Here is a 26,502-nt window from a genome sequence, read left to right as displayed (position 1 = left end):
TGTCTCGATCTCGGTTGCTCAAGTCTCGGTACCGAGACCGAGATTTGTCTCGTTTCTCGTGCAGCACTACTTAACTCTTGTGTAAATGGGCATTAGTGACCCAAGAGCTAGTACTAAAAAAAAAAAAATGAACAAAATTTGACCCACGTCTCAAAAAGGTTCGCCATCACTGCTTCTAGATTCACAATGGCTTGTTGTAAATTTTACAGTTACAAATAAATAAATGGATGATTTCAAAAAAAAGAAACATTAAATTCTATTTATACGATATTTAATCGGCCACAATAAAATAAACTGGTCCAGACCATTAACATCACATAACCCTCCACTCTCATCAAACAAAAAATAAAATTAATTATTAAAGTGTAACGAAAGGATGATAAGTTTAGGGTAGAAATGTAGTCACAGCCACCTGCCTAACATCCACTGCCTCATCAATAGCGAACACTTTTCTGTGAAAATGGATTATATATCTCAATCATTGGAGTCTGGAAGAACAATAATTTAGCAATAGCCCATTCACTTCGTAGTTCTATTTTCTATCCTATTCCAAATTATTTTTTTTTTATCCAGCGTTAATTTTACTTTTCAATAGAAGTTAGGCCAAAAAAGAAAGGAAATAAAGAAAAGAGACGCACGGGTTGCACTTTTTTTGTTGGTGAATTTACTGTGAAGAGCAAAAGGGAACTGGTTCTGGCCGTGGGTGGGGGTGGGGGAGAAGAACCACTGCGAGGAGATAAAAAGAAGCAGATGCTGTATGTGAGACCCTGTGCGCCGGTAAAACGTCATATGTGGGGGTGTTTATACGTGAAATATACTGTCGAGTGTTACTTTTTTTATCTACCTGCTCGGACAAGATGAAGGCCTCCCGGTATTGACGGGGCCAGTCATTATTCTTTGAAATAAAAATAAAAATAAAAAAAAAAAATCTAAGAGAATATAGGAAGTTATTATGGAAATTCAAAGATAATAATAACAATCGTCATTTCGCCACTCTATTCTCAACAACGTCCGGTTTCAACTAATATTATATAGAAACCTCTGGCCATACCTTCAACTGTCATTGAAAGAACTTTCTGTCTGTACCCTGTAATGATGTAACTTTTGCCGAGAGATGCCATCAATGGAAAGAAAAAAAAATGAAAACAATGTGTAGTAGAACAAAAAAAAAATGTCCATCTGCCTATCTTGCCAAATTGTAAGCAAAAAATTATTAATTATTTTACAGCCTCCAGAATATTCAACAAAATTATTATAGCTTTCATGACCCAACCCCCCCCCCCCAAAAAAAAGAACTGCTTTCTAGATTTGCAAGACTTTCTCTTACTGCACGATTCTCGAAATTTTAAGCTCACATTTCTTTTTTGTTTTCTTTTTGAAACTCCCAACGTTTAAGTTATATATTATTCTTAACACGTCAGATGATGGAATCCTAGCCACAATCTATCTTAGAAGTACACTTTATCCAATTTTTTTGGTGAAAATGTTTAAAAAGTAGCAAATTTATGAGTTTTTTAATCACTGTACACTAGTGTTGTTCAGTTGTGGTTCGAGCTGAAGGCTCAGCTGAGTCGAGCTTCGATTCGAGTCTTTACGGCTTGAGCCTTCAGAGCTCGTGCCGTGAAGCACAAGTTAGAGGCTCACAAACCTGGAGTTGAAGGCTCATAAAGTGCGAGCCTTTTTAAAATTCTTAAGGAATGACGAGTAATCAATTTCAATGAGCAACGAACATTTGAGAAATTATTGTATTCATTTATAAATAATAAGTTCATTTTATTTTAAGAAATGAATTTATTAATTAGTACAAATAAAATGCATTATATACAGGGTGATCCATTTAAAACGCACCAATCGCAAATAACTTTTTAGGAAAGCGGAATTTCGAAAAAACCCACGAAGTAAACTATATGTTGTTTTTTTTGGTTTAGTTTTCAAATTTTCCACCCCCCTCCCCGATGCTGTATCTTTATTTTTGGCGGAGTTACGGCCAAATCCCCGATTGAAGTTCCATAAGAACCACTGGTTTTGACAATGATTATGAAAAGTACATAAAAAACTGTGAAAAATGACGTTAATCCCGTTTCAATATCCCTAATATTAGTTGAGCTATTTAAGATCAAAGTTACAATTTTATCTATTCGTGAACAGTTTTCAATATTAATTATCCACCAGAAAGACACGTTTTGGGAGGTCCTCTGACTGCGAAAAAATGTTATTGGTGACCCAAAGAACAAAAATAATAATAATTGAAGATTTTAAGAAACGTAGTGTAATGTAATGGTTGTGGGTGAATCAGGATAAATTTGTTTTATCATCAAATAAAAGCAACCATCATATCATGTTAATGTACCCTGAATGCAAGACTTCTTGTCCTATGAACAACACTATTATACGAGTACACCATTTTAATAAAGTCTCAAGGTGCCATTTGCGAGAGAGAAAAAGGAGAATTCTATTCGGTTAAGTGATATTTCCGATCAACCAATTTTGGTTTAAATTTTAGAAATTCAATCCAAAATTTTGACAATATTTAATAGTTACACAGATGGTAAAACCGTACAATATACTAAAAAAAAAAGGGGGGCATTAGAAAGAATGGTTAAACTACCAACTTCTTTTAAACAGCTGAACCATTCCTTAATTTGTGCTTATCCACAGTAAAATATTTCTAATTTACAATACAGGAGAAGTTTGCAGGAACTGAAAAAGTGCACTCCCATATTTACTAAATGCAGTTAAAGCTAGCAATAATGTGGTGTTACCTAAGTAACATACAACACTTTTAATAATGAATGTAAACGCTCGAAGTTATTAATGTAAATATTTTTATTCAAAGCTTGGGTATAACTTAAGATCTTCATTAGATAGTATGTTAATATTCAATGTAGATTATATTATATTGGGCATTACAAATGTACTTGTAAAAATTATAATTGCAAATTTATTATTCCGTTAAATATTATTCAGCAGATTTTACTGTTGGCTAATTTTATATCGCTTTTCCATTGCACTCAGTGTTTACCAGTCTTTTATAATATTCAAACTGTACAATTGCATCTTTATAAACGGACATAATAAATCAAGCAATTGTACCATCAATACGTGAGATGCATTGAGTGTAATTGTGAGGGGTCATACTTTTTTCCAGATATCCGATGAAAAGAATAATTCCAGTTTTGTTGCCCCATAATAAGAACCCAACGAAGGGTGTCACCCCTTTACTCAGTTTCCCCAATTTTTTGGTGGAATGAACTTTTTTTAAACCCATTTCTCGCTCATAAATAATGTTTTATGAACTAGAAAAAGAAATGTTATTACAATCGCAATTATTCTTTGATTTAGATTTAATAAAAATTGAATAAGAAATACTTTTTGTCCCCTGGTTACCAGCAAAGTTTCGTTATTGTTCACTTATTATTCATAGAATTGCAATTTATCGTATATATGAAATGTGTGATTCATCAATTGTCTTTATGTAAAGCTAAATGGATTTTAAAATTGAGTGGGGCTTTGTTAAATTTAAATTTGAAGCAACATCAACCCGGATAGCGGACAGTTTTAATAATAATGGTTAATGTCTGCTCATTGTGCACCAATATTGGAGTATCATTTTACCATTTTATGGACACTTGTAAAATTCTGACTGAATTAAGACTTAAGACTTTAGTAAGCAGTAGAATGGGCGTCACTGTCAGTTAAAATTTTCGAATGTTGCAGTTTAATGAAATTTTAACCCTCAATTTCTTGGCGCTTAATTGTCAAATTTGTACAAAAATTCTGCTCAAATATAGGGAACATGTATCTCTACATTTAAGCCAAATTTCGGCGTTCTTGATGCAGCAGTAACCAGCGCCACAGCAAGTTAAAGTTTTCGAATATTCTATCTTACTGAAAGTTTAACCCTCAATTTCTCGGCTCTTAATCGTCATATTTGTATAAAATTCTGCTCATATATAGGGAACATATATCTCTACATTTAAGAAAAATTTCAGCTTTCTTGTTGGACAGTTTTACCAAATGAACTTGTTGGGGGAAAAAAAGAGTTAGATATTAATAAAACTGTCTAAACTGTTCAATAAGTTAATAAATTTACTTCAAATTCGGAATTTAGGTATTAAATTTGATTCTACTTCGAGTCTTCTTTCTAAAAAGAGCATATTTGAACCGTACAATTCAATGAAATAGATTTAATAAATTAGCAGTAAAAAGGGAGTCGATATTACCACTATCTCGATTTATTGTCCCTAGATATGGAAGTGAAGGCGAGGTTCTATAAGTGCCCCAGTTTCAAAAATATATGTTTAAATTAAAAAAAAAAATTAATAAATCTATTAAAATTGTGATAATTACAGTAACAGAAAACATTTTTTTCTTTCCCAGATAACGTCTAATCTTTAAAGAATTAAGGATTCGATAAATGCAGGTAAGGATCATATAAAAATAAAATTAAAGTAAAGTAAGTAAAGTAATCGCCTATTTTTTCAGGCGAGGCTTAACGTTCAACTACCAATTAGGTGTCGTAGACGGAGGCGACTAGCAAGCATACTTTACTGTCAATTTCTTTCATTAACCATTAAATAAAATCCAAGGCCTAAGACCGGGAATCGAACCACAATACATATTTCGCAGGTCTCAAAATAAAAATAAAATAAATAAATGAAATTAAATAAAGTTAAATAAAATGAATTGATTAACTACCAAAATTGAGAGAAATAAAAGTCCATTTGGTGGCAGAAATGGTGATTTGTTGGAAAGAGAGGAAGACCGATTCATAAAGCCGGAAATGAAATTTGTCCATCATAAAAGGTTGTGGAGAACATTTGGTATCACCAGGTGGAGAAGACATGCACCAGGACATATGGTATGATTAGTAGTAGTTGTAGTAGTAGAAGAGAAAAGTGAAATTTTGTTAAGAGTAAGGATCTATAAGCTCTTAGCAAATGTTAATGGGTTTTTGTGGCGGGTGGGTTAGCTAGAAAGAGGGGGGTCGGAAGTTAGTAAGAGGGTAGTTTGTGTGTGTTATACGCATGCGCATATTATTTAGGTATTCTCGTGGCGCCACTGATGTGGGCGGATATGGTCCCATATGCGTCAAAAATGATCACCAGTATTGGGTCTACAAAAAAAGGAGAAGATCTTCTCAAAGTTTTCCTTCCACCTTACACAAGCACCCGCCCCCAAGGACGAGAACAGCCGATCAAGGACCCTTTCTCTAGAGATGATGTTACCAGCATCCAATATTCCACCAAACATATAATTAATACTCCCAAGTCTTTAGCAAAATAAGGACCCTTTTCATAATGACTTTGTACTTTTTCCTTCTTTCTTTTATTAAAAGTTCTTTTCATTTGGCCCTTCTTCAGCCCTAGTGTGTGTGGGTAAATACAATCGGGTGAACCTGTCAAAACGGATGATGCATTAAGTTCCATCTAATTACTTTTACTTTTAGACAGATACCCAGTTCTACGTCAAACTTGAGCTTCTAGCCGATTTTAATTGCTATAAGAATATAATAAATTGCAAGAACTTATTGGCCCTACCGAGATGAAGGTTTATGGGCAACCATTAAAATTAATTTGTTACTATTACTCTGGTCCCTCTCATGAGATCTAACTTTTAAAAACCCATTTTGCTCACATTATATAAAAAATTTATAGTAATTTCCAATTTTCATCAGAACCTCTTTAATACTGAGTCTATATGCTGCACACCTAGTATTCAATAGTAACTCAAAATGTTAGATGAACACACCCACCCGATTCGCTCTATTGACATGATTAGAAAGAATATTCAAAAATTACGCTCCAAAATAAACCCGCCAACAAACAAATTTTCTCAAATAAAAACATTTGATCTACATAAGAACTTCACGGATACAGTCTTCCCATTCGGAGCCATTGCAAGCAATCAATGGATTAAAACAGGGAGATGCCTTCGCATGCCTGCTATTTAATATTGCACTTGAGAAAGTAATACGAGATACCCGTATACAGAAGAATAGCCATATTTTCAATAAACAAGTTCAACTACTAGCTTATGCAGACGATATTGATATGATCAGCCGGCCGGAAGCTGGAATTAGAGAGGCGTTCAAAGCATTGGAAGCTTCAGCTAAAAACTTGGGACTCGTAATAAATGAAAAAAGACCAAGTATATGGTAGTCGGAAGTAATTGCTCTATTCCTTATCTGCAAATTGAAAATTACAAGTTCGAAGTAGTTCGAGGTTTTGTTTATCTGGGTACTTATGTAAATGCCGAAAATAACTTCTCTCAAAAGAAGTTGGAAAGAGAATAGCGTCAGCTAGTAGATGTTATTAAGGACTCACCAAACATTTTAGTTCCAGACTAATTTCACAAAAAAACCAAGGCTACTCCATATAAAACTTTAGTTCGACCAATATTAAGTTACGGTTCAGAATGTTGGACACTCAAAAAAGTGGAAGAGCAAAAAATTGCCCATTTTTGAAACATTTTTAAGTCGGATTTACGGACCAGTTCAAGTTAATGGTGAATAGAGAAGGAGGCGTAATCAAGAGTTCTACGATAAATTTGAAGATACTACGGCGCAGTGCAAGTAATCCGCATTAATAGGCTCCGGTGGGTGGGACATGTTCTGAGGATGGAAGACGGCAGAATGCCGAAGAAAGTTTTGAATTACCGTGTCATCGGTACCAGAAAGGTTGGACGCCAGAAGGCTCGATGGATGGACTAAGTTGGAAGAGATGCAACCAGGAAGAGAATTGGCGATCTAAGGCTTTGGATAGGGACGATTGGGGTCAATTTCTTCTGGAGATCAAGGCCAGACCCGGGCTGTAGCACCAGGGAAGAAGGCAAGTAAGTAAGAACTACACAGGAAATCGCAGGAAGCATTTACGAGAAAAAATTTCAGAAAAATGAAAAACCCATAATTTTAACAAAACATTAAACCCCAAATTAAATTGTTAAAACACGCAGCTTTAAGGGGAAGAATAACCCTGGACCCTCTCTTCTTTGAGGCCCCTTAAATTGACCTGGTCAAATGTTACATTATGACAAGCTTCAGGTGCTAATGACTCACATGTTGACGCGCCTTAGATTATTTAAAAATATCTATAATCAAAAATATTTTAATTAGAAAACTTTCGGGATGGTTCCTTTAGTCCTTATTTTCTCATTATAACTCTGTTATCTCCCGGACAGGACTGTATGTTAGTCTCTCTGACAATTTAATTATTCACATATATCTACAGAATTTTTGTTTAAACTGATTTCCGGAAATTACAGGTTAAGTTTCCTCTAAAGGAAGTATATAATATACTTCACGCAAAGCAATTACTTCAAATAATAAAAATATTTTAGGCACAGTTGGCACCACTGAATGACTCTTCTAATACTCTCTTAGAACTCGAAAGGCTATCGTATGTATTATGCTACAGTATGTTTTATACAAGTGTCAATTATATACAAGGAGATGTACAGATTAAATCCAATACGATGGCCGTATAGTACTAGTAAAAGATATTGTTTGGTCAAACGTACGTAAGTAATGTATAGTATAAAAGGCTTGTTATTTGTATATAAATGTAAGTTGTGCATATACGAGTGAATATAAAGGTAGATTCTACATGTAAACTTAGATAATTGAACTTATCTTTAGTGTTTATGAAGGTACAGCACAAAATAGTAATCTAAATATACGTAACTGGCCACTGTCACCTGATTGTATATAACCGTTCTGTTGAAATGGCGTTAAGCTATATTATAAATATGTTGGTATAGACCATAGACTTGACAAATTAAAACATTACATGTTTCATTGGTCTTTTTAGTAATTTTTAGAAATCTTTCTTAGTTATATCTCTACAAGAATTAAGAAGAATCAAGAAGTTAAGTATATATCAACGACACCGATTTCCTCTTTCGATAGAGTTGCACGCAACCTGTTGTGGGAGTTGTTCGCTAAACCACTGATGAGGCTGTTAGAACAAACAGCATACTGGACCACCGTGCAATGGAGCAACAATATTCAAACTAGTCAGCACATATAGTGCGCAACGGTAACGTAATTGAAGTCAAATCTCAACAATAAACTGATGATAATGAACGTAACCGGTTCGAAACCGGTCAGGAATTATGCAGGAGATGCCACGACGGATCAAATCTATGAGAGAAAAAGCAATTTCCAGAAATTTGAGTTCAGTTCTAGGGGAAAAAAACCTGGCACTTCCGACAGAAAATTGAAGCTATGAATTACCTTAACTCTAAAAAAATTAATTGATAAGCAGGACACAGTCCTGTGAAGGAAAAAGAAGAAGAAATGAACGTTAAATGACGAACTGAAGAGAAAACTACTGTCCACAAAAGTGAACTATTAAAGGAGACCTCAGTTGAAAAGAAAACTAACCAAGGAGTCAGAGAATGATTGCAAATGAGGGCAAATGATTTTTAGTAATATAGAAATGAAAATACTGGAATGGTATATGGCCACTTAAGAAGAATAGATGTAGTTATAGCCGATTAGAATGAATGGAAGAAAATGATTAGAGAAGGATTACGTGATTTTAATTTCGGTTAAGCTATAAGGATGACAGGAATATTACTGATCCATCCATTAGCTGTAGTTTATGTAAATAGTTGTATGTAGTAGAGGGATGAATGTGTGAAGCGAATGTATTTATAAGTAAGAATGGAGAGTGAGTGATATTCTAGTGATAAGCACCGAGACGATGCTGGCTGTATGGCGGAAGCCAATGCCACAAAAGTTTTTTTTTTTTTTAACTAAATTGCGAAAGGCAAACAGGTGAAGAGATAAGCCTAGGATTAAGTGGCTGCCCGGATTAATGGAGAGCATGCAAGAAATGGGGATTGCATGACGGAGGATGTATAGCCTGAATAGGAACACTTTGAAAATGGTTATGCAAATTCTTTTTGGCCGAGGAGACCCACAATAATGTACACATATATTTTTTAGTAAATAAATGTCTGTAAACTATAAAAGAACGTGAGAGTCAAATAAAAGAAGTCAGCCCATACTGAGAACAAGAAGCCGAAGAGTGGGCGGTTCTTCCACATTGGTGATTTACTGTTGTGAGAGTCTTTAAAAGTTTTTTTCTTAAAATAAAATCTGTAAAAAAGAGAAAAGAGCCACTGACCCCATAATTATATGAAATGGTGATGATGAGAATGGTTAGTTTCTTCTCCTTTGAGGAGCGTTTTGGCGAGGGGGTTCTTCTTCTTTTATGTTAAGGAGGAGTGTACGTTATAAGAAAGATGTAGTGGACGAGCTTTTAAGTGAATACCGGATGACTGTTATGAGGAAGCCTTGGTTATGGGTATTCCGCTGTTTTTTTTCGTTAAAAAGATTGGGCAGGAATAAATACTTTCGCACATCAGGCGAATCCTTTGAAGGAGCAGGGGACGTAGCTGTTGTGTAAACTGGCCAAACCATTTACAAGAGTGTACTACGGAGAATACCCACGTTTGTGGGATTAAAGTGGTTTGCAGCCGCGCGGCAATTTCTGCCTAGGTGATGATGATCGCAGTGTAATTGTGGGCTACAACTTCCTTCTTGACTTTAAACACTTTTAGATAATAATGAACGACACGAAGTTTTAACATCATCATATTTGTTTGGATCACCTCTTAGTCTCAGTAAACAGTAAATGCACTAAACTATCTATACTGCACTTATCCTCTTCAGTTTTACTCGTACCCTACAGATGGTAAAAGAAACTACTGCAAACATCTCAACATTTTGCAATTAAGTTTGTACCTGCCACAACAGAGGAGGTTACTATTTGTTGCCAGAGCCCCAAAAAAACCAGCGACGTACCTGTGCCTCCAAAGGTCCTTACTGTAAACCCCTCAAAAAAGTCCCTCATAGTTCCCCTGGCTGGCCTCTAAGAATATTTGGCCTTCAACTGACCAAGATCCTCCCTAAATATCTGGCCAACGCCAAATATCCTAAACTTAAACTTCAGGAAGTGAAGGTCACTAGGACACGGCATTCTACGCCACCTACTGATGGTATTTAGTTAATATCTAGTTATCATCAATGCCAGGACAATATTTCTAACCCAAATCCTAAAAATTCCTTGTAGTGTCCGGTATTTAATACCTCCTATACAACTCTCAAGTCTGTCGATAGCCTCTCACCTCAGTCCAAAAACTCTCGTTAACTCCTACAGCCTCCATTTCATAATAATTTTACCGAAATTGCTAATTCAAGTTCAGATTCACAAAATCGTGTGCTAGGCCCCATTCTAATTTGTTTCTCTCAATCCCTGTAAGCCCCAGGCTCCAGAAGAGACTAACCATCTTTACTTGGGGATGATAATCCATGACGTCTACTGTATTCTTTTACATGCTAAGTGTTCCAACTTGTTTAGGTAATGCTTTTATTAAAACCGCCTGACTATCAGATAAATCTCTCATCTCTTTAACATTATTCTGGAATCCCTCAAATAAATTTCATTATTATTATTTTTTTTTAAGGTCAACATCTAAGGTTATTGGCGCCCGGAGCTTTTTCCAGTGCACTGCCGGCCTCCGGACAGTGTTCTCTCGTTACAGACTATCCATCACCGGACAGTAAGCTGTAAGAAGCTGCTAGGAAGAGAAAATCTAAGGGCCAGCAGCTGGATTCTAACCCGGGACCTTCGCATGGGAATCCAATACGCTAACCGCATCGCTAATCCCTTCCCTTATACATTTCATATGCGACAAATAAAATTACTTACAAATATGACCCGTTTTTTTTAAAAAAAAAAGAAAAGCGAGCAAATCAAATTTCCAAAATTCAATTTTCAACTAGGAATATATCTAAAAAGCAATTTTGTATCATTTGAGTTTTTCCTGAAAATGCCTCTAACGATTTGAAAAAACCCACTAATAGTTCTCTTAAGAAAACTAATTATTTAAAGAAAACTTTAGAAAATCGCGAAACAATTCAGTAGTAAACATGAATAGACATGATTGCTTAACATTTAATGATTAATGGCAACTTATTCAACATTAAAGGCTAGGTTAACTTAAATTTATATTCTTTTTTTTCATTAAATCAATTAAAATTACTAATTTTTGTGTTTTTCTGTAGACTTAAATGAACCGTATAAAACAAAACATATAAATTTATTTAAGTTAATTAAACAAAATTTTATATTTGATATAAATTGAAATCAATTCAGAAACTTAGGATGGAAGATTTGCGAGGAATCGGTCAAATAAAACAACTCATCTCTTTGCCAACGTTTCGACAAATATATTGTCCTCTTCAGGGCCTGGATATCACAAAAAACAAAACAATTTACAGAGTCAGTAACATAGAAAAAACAGTAAAAATCAACAACTCATCTCTTTGCCAACGTTTCGACAAATATATTGTCCTCTTCAGGGCCTGGATATCACAAAAAACAAAACAATTTACAGAGTCAGTAACATAGAAAAAACAGTAAAAATCAACAACTCATCTCTTTGCCAACGTTTCGACAAATATATTGTCCTCTTCAGGGCCTGGATATCACAAAAAACAAAACAATTTACAGAGTCAGTAACATAGAAAAAACAGTAAAAATCTATAATACAAAAATAAACAGTAAATTGCAATAAATTCTCTGATAAATGACTCTGTAAATGGTTTTGTATTTGTAATATCCAGGCCCTGAAGAGGACAATATATTTGTCGAAACGTTGGCAAAGAGATGAGTTGTTTTATTTGACCGATTCCTCGCAAATCTTCCATCCTAAGTTTAAGAATTTGCGGTCACAAAAAACTATATATTCAATTCAGAAAGTTAAGTTGTTGAATCAAAGAAGTGTTTTCCTGTATCCAAGTGGTAAAGATCGATTTAAGTGCTCGACAGTTGGAAAAGTATTTTGTATTTACCTAATAATTATTCAGAGCTTCTTGCAACCATAACAATTCCCACATCAGAGTGACAATTATGTCAGTCCACTTGAGGAGGTAAAAAAGAATCTTGAACAATTTTAATCTTATTTTTTCCAACAAGCTAGGCAAACAGTGGCCGGTAATAAAAAGAGAAGAATTGTCTTCTAATTTATTACAGTCATAATTACGCTTATTATTTTTCTACATTTATTGCGCTATAGGCCAGAAGAGGTAAAAAAAGGAAAAAAGCTGTACGATAATACTGAATAGCGTGCAATTGGCCAACTGGATTGTCAGAAAGCAATAAACAAAGAAGTGTTAGTATGTCAGCATTTTCTCTCAGATGGAATTTCAAGTTTCTTCTTTGATGGTAGAGCGCGCTAGCTGGTGACAATGGGCAGTTAGACTGGTCCTTCATAAAACACTATTACCCTTCCACAGTCGAACTGTTTTCCACTTCCTTTTATAAATAAACCGACGCACGCATCAACCGTGGGCTCATTAATATCATCCAAACATTTGTGTGCGTACACTTTGTTTGTGTGTGTGTGTGTGTGTGTGTGTGTGTGTGTGTGTGAGTGTAGGGTGAAGAGAGGGGGAAAGAAGCAAACATGAGACTGGGAGAACATGAATGTTGAAATGTTCAATCAGATATTACAGAAATCAAACAGAATTAAAAAAGTAAAATACAATTTGAAATCTCAGAACTGCATTTTCTTTTTTACTGACGCAAATATATAAACCGATAATTGTGAATGTCTCGATTAAAACAATACATAAATGCAGCATCAAAGCTGTAGAGATGAGGTGTTCGGGACCAGCGAAAGGAAGAAAAGAAAAGACACGGAGACCGAAGGATAAAAAGTGAATCTTGAGACACAACCTGCTAAAACTGAACTCGTAGCAGAAAAAGTAGGAAACAGTATTTAATTAAAGCCTAGCAACAGATTCCTGAGGGATAATTACAAAACACATTAAAAAAAAGAGAAGGAAATAACGATGAACATTTTTCACGACACAAAAAACTGAAACAGATACTTTTATCAGAAAAATTTGTGGCATAAAATACAGAATTATGAAAAAACATCACTTAACATCTTTTAAAAGCTGTTATATTTATAGTAGCTTTTACTTGTAAGGGGAGTGATATCCAGAATCAACTTCCAGCAGTAATAAAAAGACTTGTCAGTGGTTTATCGACCATTGGTATGTAGTCAGACAGTTCACATTTTAACTTCAAACGTCAAAGAATTGAAGAGGATTTTGCAGAAGAATTGAAGGTATGAGGAGTTACTGGATTGAACATCGCAATTTGGCCATCGAAGAGATAAAAGATGAGGAATCAATGTGTGAATCTTCCCTGATATTAATAATAAATTTAACGCAGGAATTCAGAGGTCTTTGAAGATTACTTTTCTGTTCATCAGTAGGATCAATTATGCACCAAATAACAATGGTTAAAAAGAGGTTTTACACTAGTTGAAATAAACAACATTCAAAGGAAGATCTTTCAATAACACTTGCTTATTGCACTTGGTTTGGTAGAAGGAGGTCTGACCTTGGATTATTGGATAGAAGAAAGGATACATGAAACTTAATGCATCTGCAGCTACCGTTGTATAAAAAAAAAAGTAGTTACCTATGAAGTCAGCAGGAGCAAGCCTCTGGATTCAATGATTAAGGAATAAGGACATCATTTAAAGAGAAAACAAAGAAACAATAAGTTATTGGAATGCTTAACTTCTTTGGAGCAATAGCATCTATATCAGAATGAAAACTCCAAATTTAGTAGAGCCATTCTTTGTGGAACTGAAGACTGGCCGCCTCAAAAAGAGACACTCAAGGGAAACTTGAAAATTCTGAGATAAGACAAATATGAAAATGGGTAAGATTAAAAGTTCTAGAGGTCCTGAGGTCATTAAGAATAAGAAAAACAACCTGTATCCACAACCTCGGAGGCAGATGACTAAAAAAAGAGAAAGAAGTTGAAAAACTGATATGAATGATGAAACTAAGACTCTGGAGGGTAACAAATAAGCAGTCTCTTGAAACTGGTTGGATAGAGAGAATGATGAAGAATTTGCCAGAGAAGGTGAAAAAAAAGAGTAAATATCCTAAAATTTTAGTGGTTACCTATCAACTAAGTAACGAGTACTAAATAATATTTAAAGGGAAAGTAGACTAGCCATCTGTTTCAAGGGTCTTGGTTTCCCTGCAGGTAACCGACTAAGAACTCAAAAAACCTTGGATCACCTGTGTATTTAAATCCTGGGTTGCAGAAGCAAAAGATAAAAGCAACAAACTGAGTGGAAAAATGAGAGAGAGCTACGCTTAAAGTAAGTGGAAATAAAATAAAGTTAAACGTACTAAGAGAAACATGAAAAAGACATCAGAACTACTTAAGGATACCATCTATCAAAAAATTAGGAAAAAGCTACCTTCAAAAAGCGATATTGGCGATATCTAAATGTTGGAAATAATTAGGGAATTCGGTACAGGCATGTAGTCCAATCCCTCAAGAGTAAACCAATATAAATCCCAAAAAGAAGTCCAGATTTATAAGAAAGCCTTAGATTCAATCTTAACGATTACAAAGTACGCATCTCTCCATCCCTAAAGAAGCCATTGATGAAGGGCCCCAATGGCAACCGAAACGTGGAAATACAATAAAGAAATTGATCTATAAAAAGAATTTCCTTTGGCCATTACCGATAACAACTTCTTATCATAATTTATGGTCAGATGATTCTTTAACCTACCAAGTTCGTTTCGTCTATTCTTAATCCTTAACAAAAACTTACAGTTTTAAAAGTTAAGTATAAGGGTTGATTAAACGCCAAAAGGTACACAAATCAGCAGTTCCCAACATTTCATTAATACTTCATTGATATAATTTAAGTAATTTTACTGCATTAACTTTTCCTTCACATTTTTTAGAATTTATTAGATGTCACAGACCCTTATGCTGGCCATTTTCGTCTACAAAATATTTACTCAAGTAGCACACCATTTAACTTAGATTGACTGTAATATCTATTTATCTATAATAATCAAACTATTAATCACAGGTGAAAAAGAAAACGTTATAAAAAATATAAAAAAAATAAGAGGCTAAAAAATTCATAAACTTTTTTTACATCAATGATTTTATGCATTTATTTTTATTTTTAAATAAAAATCATTGGTTTAAGTTCATTCTTCGATTAAAGTAATTGTTATTTTATGTTGTAGTCAAACGTTTGTAATAATAAGTAATAAATAATCTGGCTTTATCGCAAATAATATAGTTTTCTTCAATTACATTCTCAATCTAGGTGTTCTTCCCACAATGTTATATATATGTAATATAAAATAAAGAAAATAAAGATATGCATATTTTTAGGACAGCTAATTATTCCAGTATTTTACCATAAGTAAAATTAGGGGGACTAAATTAAATTACAATTGAGAAATGAGTAAATATTGTTGAATAATCTACTTGTTATTAAATGTATGTTATTTGTGCTCACGAATATTTCGGTAAGACGAATTTAAGACTGAAATATTGTTTTGAATCCTCCGTGATTGAAATTTAAAAAGTGGCCGACTCTAACTTTGTTTTTTTCTACTTTAACATGCATGTATATGTGACTACTCAGAATAATTCATCACTCATTTTATCATAATTATAATAAAAAAATATTATGAATGAACTGGCCAGCATAAGGGTCTGTGACATCTAATAAATTCTAAAAAATGTGAAGGAAAAGTTAATGCAGTAAAATTACTTAAATTATATCAATGAAGTATTAATGAAATGTTGGGAACTGCTGATTTGTGTACCTTTTGGCGTTTAATCAACCCTTATACTTAACTTTTAAAACTGTAAGTTTTTGTTAAGGAGATTTTTGTACCTTTTGGATAGATTTTCCTTTTTGTCTATTTGCAAAGTTACGTCTGCTTTACAGATTTTTTAAAATTTGGAATAAGCTATTCTATCATTATAACCTGATAAGGTGTTAAATCGGAACCGTAACTACCACTGGAGAGATCTTTTTAAAGAATGATTATAGTTGCGGTCCCCAAACCATCCTCAATAACCATTTTTTTGAGAAAGCGTTTTGAATAAAATAGGAAGGTATTTGTACGTAAATAGCAAAATTAAACTGCGATTTCAGTACTTCCTTTTAAGAGGAGCAAGAAAAATAAACTGCGATTACAGTACTTCTCCCTAAAAGGCAAAGATTTTGAATCGAACGACAATTCATTGATGTAAATCGGTTCACTCATTGATAATTTTAACGATTGCAGTACTTCCTCTTAGTAGGTGTAAGAGCATGATGGCACTTCACAGCCACGTAGAGGAGCTTTAACCACTTATTTGAGCTAAATTTTATCAAAATCGGACTAAGCTTTGTAGAAATATTGGTAATAATAGTTTTAGAAAGGGCCTTATTTGGGTGGGGCGAACTCCCCTCCTTATGAGGCATAGCGTCGAGACTTTTAAAGTACAAATCAGTACAAAATTTCGATTCGAATGACACTTCATTCATGAAAATTGGTTCACGTGTCGATAATTTGAAACGATTGCTATACTTCCCCTTAACAAGTGTAAGAGCAGATCGTCGCTTTATTGTTAGGTAGGGGAGCCCTAACCCTATCATCCTACCAAATTTTATCAAAATCGGGCCAAGATTTACAGAGTAATTAGTAATAATAATTTTGGAGGGGGCCTTACATAAAGGGGGCTAACTCCTCTCCCATTCGATGTACAGGGCCGAGACCCCCAAAAGGCACATCTACATAAAATTCCGAATCGAATGACACCTCATCCATGAAAATCGGTTCACGCGTTTAGGCGCTACGTTGTTTACAAAAAAGGTAACAAGAACAAGAACAACAACAAGAAGAAGAACAAGAACAAGAACATTTTTTGAAAAAGCCGTTTTTGCTCATTTTCGGCAACTTTTTTCTCGAAACCTATTAGATCTGGGTGGTTGCAAAAAAATTACAGTTATAAAGGAGGATTTGCCCTATATTATAAAGAAAATTTGGGAATTTTATCTTTTATAGAAAAATAGAAAAAAATTGTCAAAGTTGGGTGTTTTTCAACGTTACACTTTTTCGTGCAGTTTTTGATGGTCAACCCTTATACAACTGTCCTACCGGACAGTTTTAATAGCTCTAAAGAGAAAACTAACAATTCTAATTTCATTCTGAATAACAGCTCATTAAAACACAAATTGAAGATGTTTATTTAAAGTCAAAGAAAGCTTCTCTAATAAAAATTCCCAGATGAGAAATTTTGCATCTAAATGTTACAAATAATGAATTTTAATATTTGTCAGAAAATTTGTTTTCTACACAAAGTTTACCCACATTTTTTGTTACCCAACTTATAAAACTAGACCCTAAGAGGGATTACTGCTAAAAGCGAACCTTTTTTTTTTCTAACTCTACAATGTGCTAGGGATTCAGTGGGGAGAAATATCCTTTCTGTTATCATTAGACTAGAAGTGTTCTATAAGTGTTTTCTTCAAAATACTAAGAGAAGATAGCAAGTGTTTTTAGTTTCTTATTTGCAATTTACTTACAAAAATTGATACCAAAATTTAAACTATCTAAGTAGTTCAAGTGTAACACTTTTTCGAACGAACTTCTTACATTTCAAGTTTTACCAAAATTAAGTAACAAATTTTAGATAAGTATTGTGTTGTGTGGACAAAACGTTAAAGCAGTTAGACGTAAACGTTAATCTTCAACTTATAATTGATCACAATTAAAGGTATGCAATTAATTTTAAAACGCAATGCATAAATTATAGTTGCTAGTTATAATATAAAAAATCAATCTTAAACCAAATTATTCCTCATTAAAAAACAAGAGAAAGAATGCTTACCTTTTTTGGTGTTTGGTGGTAGAAAAACAGCAATCTATCCTTATTTTCCAAGTGAATGCACTATTCACAGTAACTCACTGAACTAAATGCACTGCACTCATAACCCACCCGAAATTAGAGTTAATTTCTGTAATCAGGAAAAAAACGTTATTAAAGTGTATAGTTTAAAAGAAAAGAGAGAATTTCAAAAGTTACAATTAAATGTGGGGCAAGTTAGTTAAATGAACATAAAATGAAATTTTAGAAATTTGTTAATGACAATTTTTTTTAGCAAGAAAGCTGCCAAAAAGTATTGTTCAAGTGATGAAAATTATTAAACGATAATGTTTACGAAACTTACGATTGGCCTCGAATTAACCAAGCAGTAATATAAAAACTTTATTTGTGAGTATTGCAATGGTGCTTTTTAAAAGCATAATTCGTGAATATCTTGCAACCCAGTAACATATTGTATCCAAATGAATTATATGTAGCTCTAATTCTAGCAACTTGTTACCTACATCTTAATAATGTTTGAAAAAGTCCCAATCTTTTAATCTGAATAACCATGAACATTAAAGAGAAATGAATTGCTGTATACTTAAAAATAATGGTAATTTAAGTAGACTTTATGAAAAGTCGCCATTTTTATTTGAAGATTCTTTAACCCACTATTTGCATATTAACATTATGAAAAGTGGGTAATGCTTTAGAGTAAATTCTTGCACATTAATAAAGGTCTCATCTCATTGAATATTATTACAGTTAAATTGAATAAAATCTAGAAATTTACCTTGCTAATTATTGGATTAAATTCACTCACTTATCACACTTATTTCAGTTACACCACGACCCGGGATTGACTAAATTCACTGGAGAAGCAAGTGCAATGAGCTCGAAATCTTCTGTTTTTTTTTTTTAAATCTAGATCTTATAATAGATCATTAAATAAAAATTATTAAGATAATTAATTAAGTAATTATTATTAGAATTATAGCATTTATTAAAATGTTTTCGAAAGAATAGTTTTCGAAAGAATAACATTGAGGCAATATTATAAAATTCCTTAATAATAATTAATCAGAAATTTATAACTTTTAATTTTTTTTAAAAAAATATGGGTTTATTTAATTTTTTGAATTCAGAGAGTTGAAAACCACTCGTTTCAGGTAAGCAGCCATTATGACGTCATTGATTTGTGTGTGAAATTCAATTCAAATATGGAAACATTTTTCTTAATAAAGCTATAGAGATCTATTTCCCAGATCTTCACTGATAAACTGGGGAAAAAAACCCTTTATTTGTTGCCATTAAACGTGCATCTTTAATACAACAACTTGGATGAAGGTTTATGAAAACAAATTTATTCAACTGTTAAGTTTTGCAGGTAGGTAGTGGGCGAACAGAAAAATGTAAAAACTATGAATTCTTTTGTTTTCCGAATAGCATGTTGTAAATTAATTATTATTCATCTAGAGAGAAGCAATATTACAAAGAACAAGCTTTTTTTTAAGCTTTTCTTTCAAGTATTACCAGAGATTTTTTTCTCATAAAAACCTGCTATTAAAGTATATCAGATTGAATACAAAATAGAGCACCATTCTAGTCAATTGAATTATATCTCTTGAATAACTATTGAATAATTAATTTTATCTTTATTTTGTGTTGTTTTAAATCTGATGTGTAACTCCTTACTAGTAAACCTTAGCCATCCATGTTCTCAAGTAATTTTCACCCAATTTTTTATTTTTAAAGAGAATTTGCATTTTTCCGGACATTTTAGAATTTAAAAACATACGAGTTGTTAGTCGTCATGAAAGTTGAGGTAAAAATCAATTTCTAATGAAAATGGTGCAATTTAGGGAATTTTTAATTGAAATTTCTTTTTTTCTAAAGTAAAGCTCTTATTAAAAAGTTGTTTTAAGTCACCCGAACTATAAACTTTCTATGCATTACATTAATTTAACTTACATCTTTCTCTAATCAAATGTTTTGTTCTCAAAAGCTTGTTCTCTCTCTTTTTATGAATATTTGGAACTCCTAATTCTGTTCTTAAAAGCTTGTCAGAAGTCAGGTATAATTTCCTTAGGAACTCATGTCTCCAATAGTTAGGTTATGTGCCCAGTCTTTCCCGGGAACAAATACCAATTCTTCCACTTCTTGCAAGAATATCCCGCTCAACCATTATTTACATGAATTTATAAATTACAAAGACTGTTTCTCAAACAGCTATTTATCTAATAGCAATATAGAATATCCAAAAGCTTTTAGCCGGACTTTACCAACACTTTTAGATATTGAAGAACTATTTCATAACATTTTTGACCAGTGACAGTTATTATATTACTTATTTTGAATATTATAATGATCTAATTTCAACATGATCTTTTCTCATGCATAGTTCATGAGAACATAAAACATTGGTATAGGATAAGGAGCTTCTAAAGTCTGTGTGATTAAGAAAGACAACCAGTAAACCTCACTTACGAATATCTTGGATTTCCCATTGGGTTCTTCAATATTGCCTGGCAACATGTGTCTTGTATCTAGAATTTTGTTTCTCCTTCTGCTTTACATTTACACTCTTTTCTATACTTTTCGGTGCTAAATCCGTTTTAATTTCTTCTCTAAATTTGTGCATTTGCAAATTTCAAATACTTACATATTCTTGTTGTTTTGTTGAGTAATGTCCTGCTTCAATTCATCTCAGCTGCATTTACCACACTCACCTTTCATTGAAATACATTTAAGTCCGTCAATAAGCCATTCCTGATCAGTGTGGTAGGACTCCTACTTCTTCTTGAACAATTAATGATAGTCCGTCAATGGCTGGGTATCGCATTTGTTCATCTTTCTCGTAAAAAGGTCTCTCTATAATTTATCGACTAACCGAATCATCTCAAAAAAAGTTATTGTGCATAAAACTATAAGAATTTATACTGGTCCTATTTCGAGACAAATTGATTGGCTTTAGATCTACTAAAAGGAACAAAAGACAATGGATCCCACTTGAATAAGTTTGGTCATTAAAGTAGAAGCCTGGCATGATACTCGAGTGATGCTGAGGCAGGTAGCTACCCAAGATCAAGATAATGTAACGGGTAGCAGATAAATGCAGAAACAGATGTTGCTAACCTGAGGAAGGAAACTGCATGGCCCCATCAAAACGAAGGGCACAGATGAATTTGTTAAAGTTTAACTTAATTCATATTTAATTTAACTACAATTTAAGTGATTCATCTTAAATTTGAAATGATTGTTTTCGCGTTGGTTCAATTAGTTGTCCACAAATTGTGAAAGCTTGAATTAATAGTAGCTGAACAAGAACTTAGGCCGGCAAGTAATGACCGATTGAACATAAGTTCGGAATAAAGTGATTTTGGGGACTTTTATGAAGAACATATTAAGAAAAATTATTATTAGTTATCCGTCAAAATTTATTTTATATTCTTTTATTTTTAAAAATGTCTTTTTCAATTCATGTAATTACACATTCCAGTTATTTTACTATGAAGTGAACAATGCCAACATAAATAGGGGCTCCACAAATCCATGCATATAGTTTTGCCAAATAATAAAATAATTTAAGAGATGAAATGATTCTTCCGTTTTGTTCAACTTAAGTGGTTGAATGATAGAATTATGTTTATAAAATAAGAAGGCGTTCACATTTACTGAACACATTTTGTCATTACTTATTGTAAGATGTTTTCTTTTTATTAGAAATGCCATGAACTATAGATGTCTTTAAGGTTCCATGATTAAAAAAAAAAAAACGAACCTGTAATTTTTCAAATTTTATAATTTCTTGAATACAATATAACTTTTTGCTGTATTTTCTTTGGTCTGTCAGGGTAACTTTTTTTTATATGGAATTAAAACCCATTTTCTCAAATGTTACATTTGATTTTTACCAACTTCAGCAGCTCTATAACAGCAGTTAATACCTTATTTCTCGATGGCAAATCTGGTGCCACCTTACAATCATAAATGAGGCTAGAAATAATGTTAACAAACATACAATAACGAATAAAATAAACTGTATTTTCAGTAAGCTGTGGTTCTAAACCACTAATTCAAACAAAACTATCTATTATAACATTCTATAACACGAACAATAAATCATCTTTATTATATTTTTTCCACATTTTTATAATTAAAATTTTTATTTGATAAAAATCACATTTAAATAATACATTAGAATATAGAAGTAATTTATGAAAAAAAATTCATTCGGCCAATATCAGTTAGGATGTAATAATTATAAAATTCTACATATAATAAGATTGATGTGTATTTCGTGATTTAAATTATCTTCCACAGATATTAGAAATACTTCTTCGTTTTTACGAGCTACAAAAACAAAACGCATATAAACAACACTTGGTATATAATATTCAAAATAGAGATAGAAAAATGATATATAATATATAAAGAGAAAGGTAAAAAAAAGAAATAAAAGAGCAAACTAAAGACAAGATGAAGAAAAAGAAGAAGAATAAGAAAGAATAGTTGTTGTGATAAGTATCATAGCAATTAAACAGGGTCTCTGAATCTCTATCGATTTCTCACACGATGTAATTACTATTATTAAAGGTCAGGGGAGAAATATTATAGATTTATATAACAACTTAAGAGGCGGTTCACTGAAGACGTTTTAACTAGCAAAATAAGTAACCAATTTCATTCAACATAAACGTGAGAGGCGTTTATGGCTAATGAAATTGGAGCAGTCATTAGTTAAAAATATACCTGGATAGAAATTCTTATATGATATTAAATTTAATATTAAAATTTCCTTCTGTAGTATAAGTTAATAAATTATATAGTTTTAATAATCATTAATTTTCCTTGCAATATTAATGCGTTTATAGCATTTTAACAAGAAGTGGGTTTTCAACAAATGGTAGGTGTATTTGTGATTAGCACAACTCGTAAACAGAAAATATCACTATAATTTCAAATTTACTGATTGATTTTAATGACATTTTACGAACTGAAATCATGATTTGACTAAAAACAGCCAACAGCAAGTGCTATATTACTAAGTTTTATTTTCTTTGTTCTTTAGGAAATGGGTAAGACTGAACGGGTGGAAAAAAAATGTCATCTTACACAGCAACGGAGATATATCTTACATTCAAGAATTCTAACTCGGACTTTTGACTCACATGAAACTCGCATCGTGATTGAAAAGACAAGAATTGTATAGATGTTATTGAAAACTGATCGTGAGTTTACATTTAATTCAATTTTTTTTTCAGATTCAAATCTTATTCACTGTTATTTCTGATGTAAATTTATTTTTAAAAAATTTAAATCTATCATTATATTACATTGCCAAATTGAAAGAAACTAAGTAAATCCATCAGTTTCCAAAAAAAAACCAAGATATTTAATTCTAGCTTACGGTGTGTTTAGTGAATAAATATGTGGCTATTTTGTTTAAGAATGCAATGTTTTAGGTTCTACCCAGAGTTCAGGTAAAACTGACCATCTGCCTAATTTTTAGGTAAAAGATAACGAGCTGGTAATAAAGCTTTACTTGGCTCCACATAACTATTTACTGTTCCATTATCTTCCAGTTCCACTGAGAGTGGTTTAGAGAAAACATCAGAAAAACCATTCATCAGCTAATACCTTAATGATGCCCAGCATCGTTAGCAAAAATGATTAACGGTTTTTTCACTTATATACAAATACTGCCCAAAAAATAAAATAAAAAGAAGAAATTTAAGGATACCGTTAGGACTGTCTCTTATATTCTCTAGGAAATTTTACTATTTTTGAAATTAGATTTAAGTTAAATAAATGGCAACTTATTTTTTTAAACAAAATAACCAAAATTTATTGAGGTCACACACGACCCTTTCTCATTCCCTCTCTCTCTCTATAATTATTAAATTTTAACTACCTAAATTTGGGCTAATTCTGAAGATGACAAATAGCTGGTTTGGCTGTCATAAATTATACTTGAATTAAGTAATATTCTTGTAACAACAGGTAATATTTCACAAATGTTTTATAATAAAAACAGTTAACGCCAAATCTGGTGTTTTGTTTCTGTAAAATCTTTTATTCTACCATTGCTTTATTTATTTGAAATTTGCTACTGCCACATCAGATCATCTCCTACATCAAGCAAATGGTGAAAATTATGAGTGACGTGAGAAGACTTATCACAAAATGGTGATTTTACATATACATATTTTAATGCTTAATTCAGTTGTCGAGAAAGCAGCTTAACCAATGTCATTCGACGAGTATGGTCGTTTGCGGGCGAGGGATAGAATAGAGGATACAGAAGAGTATGAAATAATTCCTAGTGAACTAAGATTAGTTTTTGATGAATGTTACCTTTAGGTCGTTACAAATATTTCTTTTAGTGACATTATGTGAGACATTGGTTATCTGGGTAAAAAGTTTTATGTATTAGAATGCTTGGCTGATCAATACAGTTCGAGTTCATAAGTCTAGAGCGGTTTCAGGTTGTAAATCAGTACCTTGTTCTTTTTCATGTAAGATTTGATAGTATTGTTCGTAATATATTTACATACAAATGTTTTTATTGTCACGTCAATATTTTGTAGGTTGTGGAACCGTACATTACTCGTAAACAGTGTGGTTTCTTAGAGGTAAGTAGCCACACTCTCCATGCCTAGGTTTCTTCCTCAATGTCCTAAGCTTAGGCTGATGTCGCGAAGAGTAGCAGTGATAGATTTAGGTTTTCGGCTAATTAGTCTGGTCTTTTTGTTACCTGAATTTAGGAAAATTGGAATGCCTCTTGGTCGGCTGTTGGGCATCCAGCACTGGCACCCTTTGGACCCACTGGCAAAAAGCTGTCCTAACTTCCTGCGATGTTTGGACGTTTTTAAACTGGAAAGTAGTTATTTAGGGCTAGCATGAGGCATATAAGTTAGTTTCTTTAGTAGTCAAGAGCATTGATTAAAGCCAAATCCTTGCCTTGCCAGCACAAGCCGTGTTGGGTCTTACTTTTTTTAAAAAAATAAATTATTTTAAGTCCCTTTTTCAATAATATCATCTTTTGAGATACTATGTTCATGAAGCGAATAAGCAAGCACTCATAGCAATTATCTACTTTCTAACTCTCAGTTTTCTTCTAATCTTAAATTTCTTTGAATACAGCGGATCTCTTAGCTATAAATACGTTTCAAAAATGAGAGCACCCAAATTTCGGTTGATTCAATTAAGAGTTCTTGAATAATACATCTTTTTGCACTGAAACAAATCATGAAATCAAAACTCAAACTTGTGCTTCATCCACATAATGAGGCTGATCAAGTTAAACTATGTTGTAACACTTTCTGGAACTTGACTCATTGTTAACATCAAAGAAGATCTTGTGTCCAAGTTAAAAATTCTTACAATTGCTATTTCCTACTTTAAAAAAGTAATGCTCTTTAAACAAGTGAAACAGAAAAAGAAAGCAAAATTACTAAGTGAACCGTCTAATGGTTATTAGAACATTTAGAGAAGTAACACTCGTGCTTCTCCAAATTATTGCATAACTAAAGAATACAAAAAATAAAATTGAAGAACTGTAATAATATCATGGAACAAATTCGAAGTGAAATTCCAGTCATAAAGTCACGTTTTATGATGGTATCTGCAAAACTGGAGGAGTGGTATGGCGGTAAATAAACGTGTTGTCTTATTTTATAATAATAATAAACTTCTACAATGGATGTATTAGAGTTTATTAAAAATAAATTTGATTATATAATTAGAGAAAATATCTAATATGGAATAGCAGCTACAATTAAATTATAAATTAGTGCATTCATTTAGAAATTTGGAATGACGTTTAGAATATAAACATGCAAAAATGTTACAATAAAACTGAATCATATTACTCTATATCTCTCCTCATTAACGTCAAACTCTGATTCCTTGCTAAATTAGATGATAATTCCTAAGCTTTCTTACTTTTTTGATAAGTGTAACAAGAAAAATGGTCAACCCTAGTTCTAAACATAGTATTGACCTAAATTTCTGTCCTCATTAACGCCAAACACTGCTTCCTTGCTGAATTAGATGATAATTCCTCAGTTTTCTTTCGTTTTGATAAGTGTAACAAGAAAAATGGTCAACCCTAGTTCTAAAACATAGTATAGACCTAAATTTCTGTCCTCATTAACGCCAAACACTGCTTCCTTGCTGAATTAGATGATAATTCCTCAGTTTTCTTTCGTTTTGATAAGTGTAACAAGAAAAATGGTCAACCCTAGTTCTAAAACGTAGTATTGGCCTAAATTTCCGCCGTTATTACCGCAAAACTCTTTTCCTGGCTAAATTAGATGATAGTTCCTAAGTTTTCATTAGTTTTTCACAATGTATTGAAAGTAAAAGGTCCACCCTAGTTGTATTTTTTGGTACAGGCTCAAAATGCGGTTCACATTATCTCGAAACACTCTCTTCCTGGCCATTGTAAGTGATAGTTCCTATGATTTCCTTTGTTTTCGCAGTGAATGAATAGAAAAAAATTCCACCCTATTTCTTAACCATAGCATTTGCCTAAATAGTCCTCGTTCCCGGGAATGACACATTTAATTGCCGAAATACCAAATACTACTTTAAAAGTCACTAAGTGTTTAGACTAGTTTGCTAATGGAGAACGTTTTTTTTGCCACAGACATCCTGTGGGCTATCATTGTGTCTAAACCTATTACAATGACTACCTTCGTACTTATAGATCTTCAAGAATGCGTACTTCCTCCCTTCAAGTAGGTATAAATATTTTAACTAATGGTCAGCTCGG

General features: G+C 32.8%; 1 protein-coding gene across 1 annotated transcript in view; it reads right to left on the bottom strand.

Annotated features, from left to right (window-relative positions):
* LOC141455098 (POU domain, class 2, transcription factor 2-like) overlaps nucleotides 1–18,597 on the bottom strand; it is a 290,468-nt gene extending 271,871 nt beyond the window's left edge. The window contains exons 1-2 of the mRNA XM_074129961.1: nucleotides 18,517–18,597; nucleotides 17,745–17,871 (exon numbers count right to left, since the gene is read on the bottom strand). The gene's annotated coding sequence lies outside the window, so the exon portion shown is untranslated. The remainder of the gene's footprint in view (nucleotides 1–17,744; nucleotides 17,872–18,516) is intronic.
* Between the last annotated feature and the right edge of the window lie 7,905 nt (nucleotides 18,598–26,502).

This window comes from Rhodnius prolixus, unplaced genomic scaffold (genome assembly GCF_049639745.1).
Source record: "Rhodnius prolixus isolate KJV_2025 unplaced genomic scaffold, Rpr scaffold_21, whole genome shotgun sequence".
NCBI classification, from domain to species: Eukaryota; Metazoa; Arthropoda; class Insecta; order Hemiptera; family Reduviidae; genus Rhodnius; species Rhodnius prolixus.
The sequence above is the reverse complement of the archived record's forward strand: the minus strand, read 5'-3'. Positions and strand labels throughout refer to the sequence as shown.